Below are 6,175 nucleotides of genomic sequence, written 5' to 3' on the forward strand. Positions count from 1 at the left end.
AACTCCTAGGACTGTAGACTGTAGAATCAGGATCGAATAGGCTTTGTTACTGGACTTTTCCACTGTTTGTGTTGGTCAGTTTCTGAGGCCTTGGGCCCAGGTCTCCCACAGTGGGGTCGGGGGAGGGATGTGGAGGACCCCCGTGGTTGACAGTCAACCCACCCATAGGTTTGCAGTCTCCGTCTTGCAAGGTAAAAAAGCTTTTTCTGAGCGGATGTTGCTAAGGCCTCCTCACGGTGACATAAGGATGTTTAGGCAAAAATTCTTTTTGCAATGTGTTTTCCACAAATACTTTCAGAATATATTAGACTTTGCTAGAAACCACGCAGACATCCAGGTACAGAAGAACAAAGGAAAGGTCTATTGCTAGCAAGGGACCGGCAAGACCCTTCTCACCAGGGAAACATGAGAAGTGCCGTCTATAGTCTGGGGTGACCTATATAACCTAGCAGGTCTGGGAGGCGGGGACCTCAGTGTGGACGAGCAGACCCGGGCTTCACCATGTCAGCCTAGGGTTTATGGCTGGTACCCAAATGGTAGGTAAGGGGTCCTGCAGCTGCCAGGCCTGGAGGTCACTCTAAGGGGATCTTGTTGCTTTATATATGGTCATAATTGCCCTAAAGGATTACCATCTCAAGGTAAAGGGGGTGGAGGCTGGTTATTTACTGCCCTCACTAGACGGGCCCAGTGTTGCTTAGGAAAGGAGCGAGCTAAGCCATGGAACAGGAGGGTACTGGGCTTACCTTCCTCACTCTTTGGTTTAATAATTGAAGGGGCGCCAGGTTGGGAACACGGCCAAAGGTCGTTTCTTCTGGAGCTGCTTCCTGCTGAGAAGGCGGCGAAGTCACCGACAGCGGACCCTTGACCAGGTACCCTCCTAGGAGCATCTGATTGACAGCCCGCTTGGTGAAGAGTTTCATCTCTCCCATAAGGATGCTCCGCACGCACCTGAATATGCGAAATTAGTATGAGGCCAGAATTGCAGTTCGTGGACCCAAGAGAGGCGTGAGCCAGGGACTAAGCCACCGACTGCCTCCCGTGCCCCCTCATGTTGTTGGCACTCTTCTGTAAGTTTTCTGAGACATTTCACTCGCTGCTATTCGCTAGGTCAAAGGAGCGCACGTTTTTGAGCTCCTCGCCCCGCGGTGGTGGAGTCAGAGCGGGCAATCGACAGCGGCCTGCTGGCCGAGGACAGCCTGCCTGTGTTCCTAGTGCCCTTGGTTGTAACAGTGCGGTGGCAGAGGCGCTGTGTGGACTCAGGTACCCCAGCCAAGGAGAGAGCGCGGGCGAGGCTGAGGCGGAAGGAGCTGCTCGTGGGATAGTGCAACAGCTAGGCAGTGGAGGCAGCATCGGGGGTTATGAGGCAGATTGGCAGGGATGCAGTTAAAGGCATAACTCTCACAGGTTAAAAACAAACAAACAAACAAACAGCCATTGGGTAAGGAAACATCACCTTTAGCATATAAAATGGGCTCGTCGTCGGCACAAGTAAAGTTGCCCCTGTTTGGTTTTATACAATTTTAAACCTGGGCACGGGTGTTATTTTCCGGCATAATAATGTGAGGGTTATATAACATCAGAGCATTTGCTGGTCTTTTATCTGAAGGTCTTCCCCAGTTGCATGAGTCAGCCTAGATGGTACGTTCATTAGTCTGGCCCGAGGAGAAGACGGCTGAGCTTCGGATCTCAGCCGCACGTGTGTGCACGCCGGAAGCAGGCAGGTCCCGAGCCCAGGTCTGGTCTCCAGTTCCTGCCTCCGGCAAAAGCTAGAGGTGTTCGTCATTTGGGCCAGGCGAGGGCAGATGTTCTAACGCAAGGACTCTGAGGAGGAGGATCCCCATATCGTAGAGCACAGTTGTCGAGAGAGAACGAGCAGAAAATTGTAGCCTGAGATAGCAAAGAGTTGACAGCCATTGTCGGAAGTCACCTTGCAGGAAGCACAAGAGGAGATGGAGGAGATGTTGCCAGTAGGTGACCAAGCAGGGGCCTCGATGGTGCTTGATTTCCTAGACCCGCCCCAGGAGGAAACGGTTGCTGTTCCTCGGCTGATATCTTCAGATGTTACTTGTTTGGGTGGACAGGCTGGTTGGTAGTGTCTGGTGTTTTAATGGCCCCCAGTGCCTGTGACAAGCACTGTCTAGGAATATTCCCGGGTCTCCAATGTTTATGGGGACTCAGAAGGCCGAGTGGAGGGCCTGGAGACAGAGGGGAGGTTACGCACTGGTTGGTGGCAGGTCGTGGCTGGCCACTCTGTTGGCCTGTCCTCTGGAACAGGAGGGAGGGTGAGCGCAGGGCTGCCGCAGTCTTCCTGAGGAGGCTCATCTGTTGTCTTTGCCAGGTGAACTCAAGATGGTCTGAGGTAGTCACTCCTGGAAGGGGGCTCTAGAATCTACCCATTTCCAGAGAGCTGCTCGGAGATGGACAGGGAGGAGCACTGGGCCCTTCCTGGGCGGATGGAACGTCTCCAGCTCTTTGATAATTATGAAAGAGGATGAAGACTCTCTCTGGCTACTTCCTGCTGACAAGGGTGGGCCATTGACCCTAGGGGCAAAGGGTGGAGATGCTGCCCCCTCCTGGAGAAGGCAGTAAGTAGCAGCTGACCCCTGGTGGTAGACACCAGTCCCTGGATTAAGTCTGGGAGGAATCTCATGAGGTAGGGGCTGGGCAATAATAAAAAAATATTAAGAGAGCGTGGCAAAATGAAAGGCTCAGGGCAGAAAATTAAGAATTGGGTAACTTTACTAGACCAGCTAGTTCTTATCTCCCGGTTCCAAGCCATGCTGGAGTTGGTGGGAAATGTCTCTAGCTACTTCGGATATCTGAAGGTAGGGGAGAGCATGCTAGACTGATAAGCAGTTAGAAGCTGGGGTTGGGTTGGGGTGGTTAAGGGGTTTGACGGGAGGCCTCGGTAGATGTCTCGATTACAGAGTATGTATGGGAGACCCAGGAAGCTACCGAGGTGAACAGTCCTGAGTCTGAGACTCACTATCAATACAAATAGTGGGTAACAAAGGCAAGAATGTAAATTCATGTCTAGTTAGAGGGTAGATAGGTATGGACATTAGATGGACAAGCTCCTTCACCTATTTCCCTTGATCTCCTGGCTCTGGTTAGTTTTGAAAGGTCAGGCGCAGAGTGGCTCCATTTAGGACGTGACATCAGGATGCCACCCTCTTACTCCTCTCCATGGCTCCTTGTTGTCAGGACTACCCCGAGGGTCCAGGTGCTTGTTGCTGGGATGGCTCAGTAGGCACTTTTTGTCACAGGGTTTGAACCGGAGGTCTGGGAACTGTCCCTGAGCACTTCTGCTTGAGGCTACCACTTGGATCCCGAGTGCCACTTCCAGCGTTTGGTTGGTTAATTAGAGGTAAAAGTCTCTTGAACCAAGCCTCCAACCTGGCTGTTTGATGGTTAGCTGGGAGGTAGAGTCTAAGAAGGATTTTTCTTCCTGGTCTCGCTTTGAACTGCAGTCCTCAGATCGAATGAGTTTTTGCTCCAAAAAGCCCTTTTATGTCCAATTAAAGCAATAAGGAGATCAAATAGAAATAAGCAGAGCTTACCTGCATCTTGTCAAGAATTGACCAATGAATCCTTGCCGGAGTCCTGCAAGCTTTGCCTAGGGTCACCAAAAATCAGGTTCCCCCCGCAGCTAAACTCTACTAAACCTGTGCTCAAACTCTCACCCCATCTACTGAGTTTTGTCATTGCAGAACTCAGATTCTGAAGTGAGTGGACTCAGGAAAGAGAACAGGATAGGATTTTTGTCTCAATCCAAGAGCAAAGAGGGACAGAAGACTTGGGGTTATGGAACTGCTGATCCCAGATGGCTAGTCCCCTGAGAGAGAACATGGAGGGGTCCCTGGGACCCTGCCTACGCCTCACTCCCAAGGCCCAAGTCAAAGGGCTTTAGCGGGAATGGAGGCAATTCAGTGGTAACTGATGTCCCGTCTGGAGGTCATCCAAGAGAGGGGAGGAGAGAGAGATGGAGCTGATACCCGACTAGGAAAGTTAGAGGCGATGGCTGGGAGATATACAGCAGAGAAGGACTTGGTGGGCAGAGCAGGATGAGTGGGGGGGGAGGGGGGTGGGGAGGACGGACAGGGTGAGGAGCCCAGCAGAGGAAAACCCTGCAGGTGAAGAAGTGTCCAGAGTAGGTGTGGAGTGGGGGGCGGCAGTATAGGGGTGGTTGGAGGGGTGAGGAGTGGAGAGGGGCAAGGTACAGTTGCAATCCTGGCAAGGTTGGAGGGACTTGGAGCTGGGAGCAGGCAGGGCCACGGTGGCTGCAGCCAGGAAGGTGGGAGAGAGTGGGGCGGGAGGAGGGTGAGTCAGGCAAGGATGGTGGGAGGGATGGTGGGTGGATTCACCAGGGAAGGGACGGGACCTGGAGGAGGAGCCCCCGGGGGTGTGTAAACCCCAAATAATGATGGGGTCCAGGTACTGGTAAGCGCCCATTTAGACTGACTGCCTAGGTCACCTGCCAGCCATTCTCGATGACAGAGATAGGGTGCTGGCAACTAAGGCCAGGAGCCAGTCGGGGAGAGAGCGCTACTGGGCAGTATGCACCCCAGGGGGGATCAGATGGGATCTTAGACTGCAGGTTACCCGTCAGTGACATGTGACGAAGGCCGGAACAAACGCAGGCTTCCAGGAACCCCGTCCACTTGCCCTATGCTGGTGAGAGGCGGGTGGATTGGGAGGGTGCTCGGGGGAAGAGGAAGCCGTGCGGTGGCTGTGCTGGTCTGGAGAGTCAGCCCGGCAGATGTTTGGGCCCCGGGCCCAGAGGGGAACTAGGGTTCCGGACAGCTCAGATTCCACCCCCAGGGGTGGGAGGGAAGAGCAAATTCACTGAGACATCACCTAGTTCCCCGCCAACGCACCGATGTTAGAATATACTAGACGTTGCCAGAAACCACGCAGACATCCAGGTTCAGAAGAACAAAGGGGAAGTTTTTGCCAGCAAAGGGACCCGCAAGACCCCTTCTCACCAGGGAGAAGTGACAAGAAGTGCCGTCTATTGTCTGGGGTGACCTATACAACCTAGGTCTTAGAGGCGGGGACCCCAATAAGGACATGGGGACCAGGGGCTGATTATTTGCTGCCCTTACTGGATGGTCCTAGTGTTACTTAGGAAAGGAGCGTGCTAAGCCATGGGAGAGGAGGCTATTGGGCTTACAATATAAATATAATGTAATGTAAGAAAAATGGAAGCAAAAGTTTTTTTGTTGCTTTGCTTTTTGTTTTTGTTTTTTTCTCCTTTGGCTGTTTTTTTACATTTCTGTACCTTTTGCTTGTATGTGAGTTTATCTGTTTGGGGAGTGCAAGGGGGACACAAAAGGAGGGACAAAGGGTGAACAAATGCAGCAGTGATACTCACCAGACACGGTGTTGGAAATGAACTCTACAACTTGTGGGGGAGAGGGGTCGGGAGGGAAAGACTGGGAGAGATTGAGGAAGGAGGGGACACTGTTCACAAAGATGTGTACTCATTATCTGGCTTAGGTAACTGTAACCCCCCCTGTACATCACTTTTACAATGAACAAAAGAAGAAAGGAATGTAAAAATTTTTTAAAGAATGGGAAAACTAGAAAACCAAAGCTCAAATTAGAACATGTTTGCAACATATGTAGGAATGCAAAGAAGATTGAAACAAAAAACATGGGGCCATCCAAGGTATGGATAGACAAGGAAAATGTGGCAAATGCACATGTGATAAAGAAGTAGAAAAAGATGTTGTTGGTAATCAACATATAGAGAATCTAGACAAGAAGAGGACTGACAAGAGTATAAAACACCCCTGGGGGACAAGAGCAAATGGGGAAAGGATAAAAGGAAGTTGATTATGATCAAGGAGCTTTCTATAACTGTAGACTAATGAAACCTGGGGCAACATGGTTTAATAAAGAAACAAGGGACAAGAAATAGCCATTGAGGGGATAAATTCAAAGTACATCTATGCATGTCTGAAAAATCACAACTAAATCTATGACACGGTCTATGGCAAGAAAAAGAATAGATAGATCCAATGTACACCAAACCTATGGTGGTCCAAAGTAGCAAAGTTTGCCTTGCTTAGAGCCAAGCAGGTAGAGCTGGCCACCAGCTCTCCACAGCGACGGTGGAAGAGTCCATCAGCGCAACCCCTGAGTAATGTCTACAATGCACCACATCTGCCCA

The 6,175-nt window shown here is 51.1% G+C and overlaps 1 long non-coding RNA gene across 1 annotated transcript; it reads left to right on the forward strand.

Moving 5' to 3' along the window:
- The first annotated feature begins 308 nt into the window (after positions 1 to 308).
- Positions 309 to 5,023, forward strand: LOC125351364. The gene is made up of 3 exons (XR_007210938.1): positions 309 to 358; positions 1,004 to 1,005; positions 4,948 to 5,023. It is a non-coding gene; the product is annotated as an uncharacterized LOC125351364 (long non-coding RNA).
- Positions 5,024 to 6,175: the final 1,152 nt, after the last annotated feature.

Source organism: Perognathus longimembris, chromosome 5, assembly GCF_023159225.1.
Source record: "Perognathus longimembris pacificus isolate PPM17 chromosome 5, ASM2315922v1, whole genome shotgun sequence".
Taxonomy (NCBI): Eukaryota; Metazoa; Chordata; class Mammalia; order Rodentia; family Heteromyidae; genus Perognathus; species Perognathus longimembris.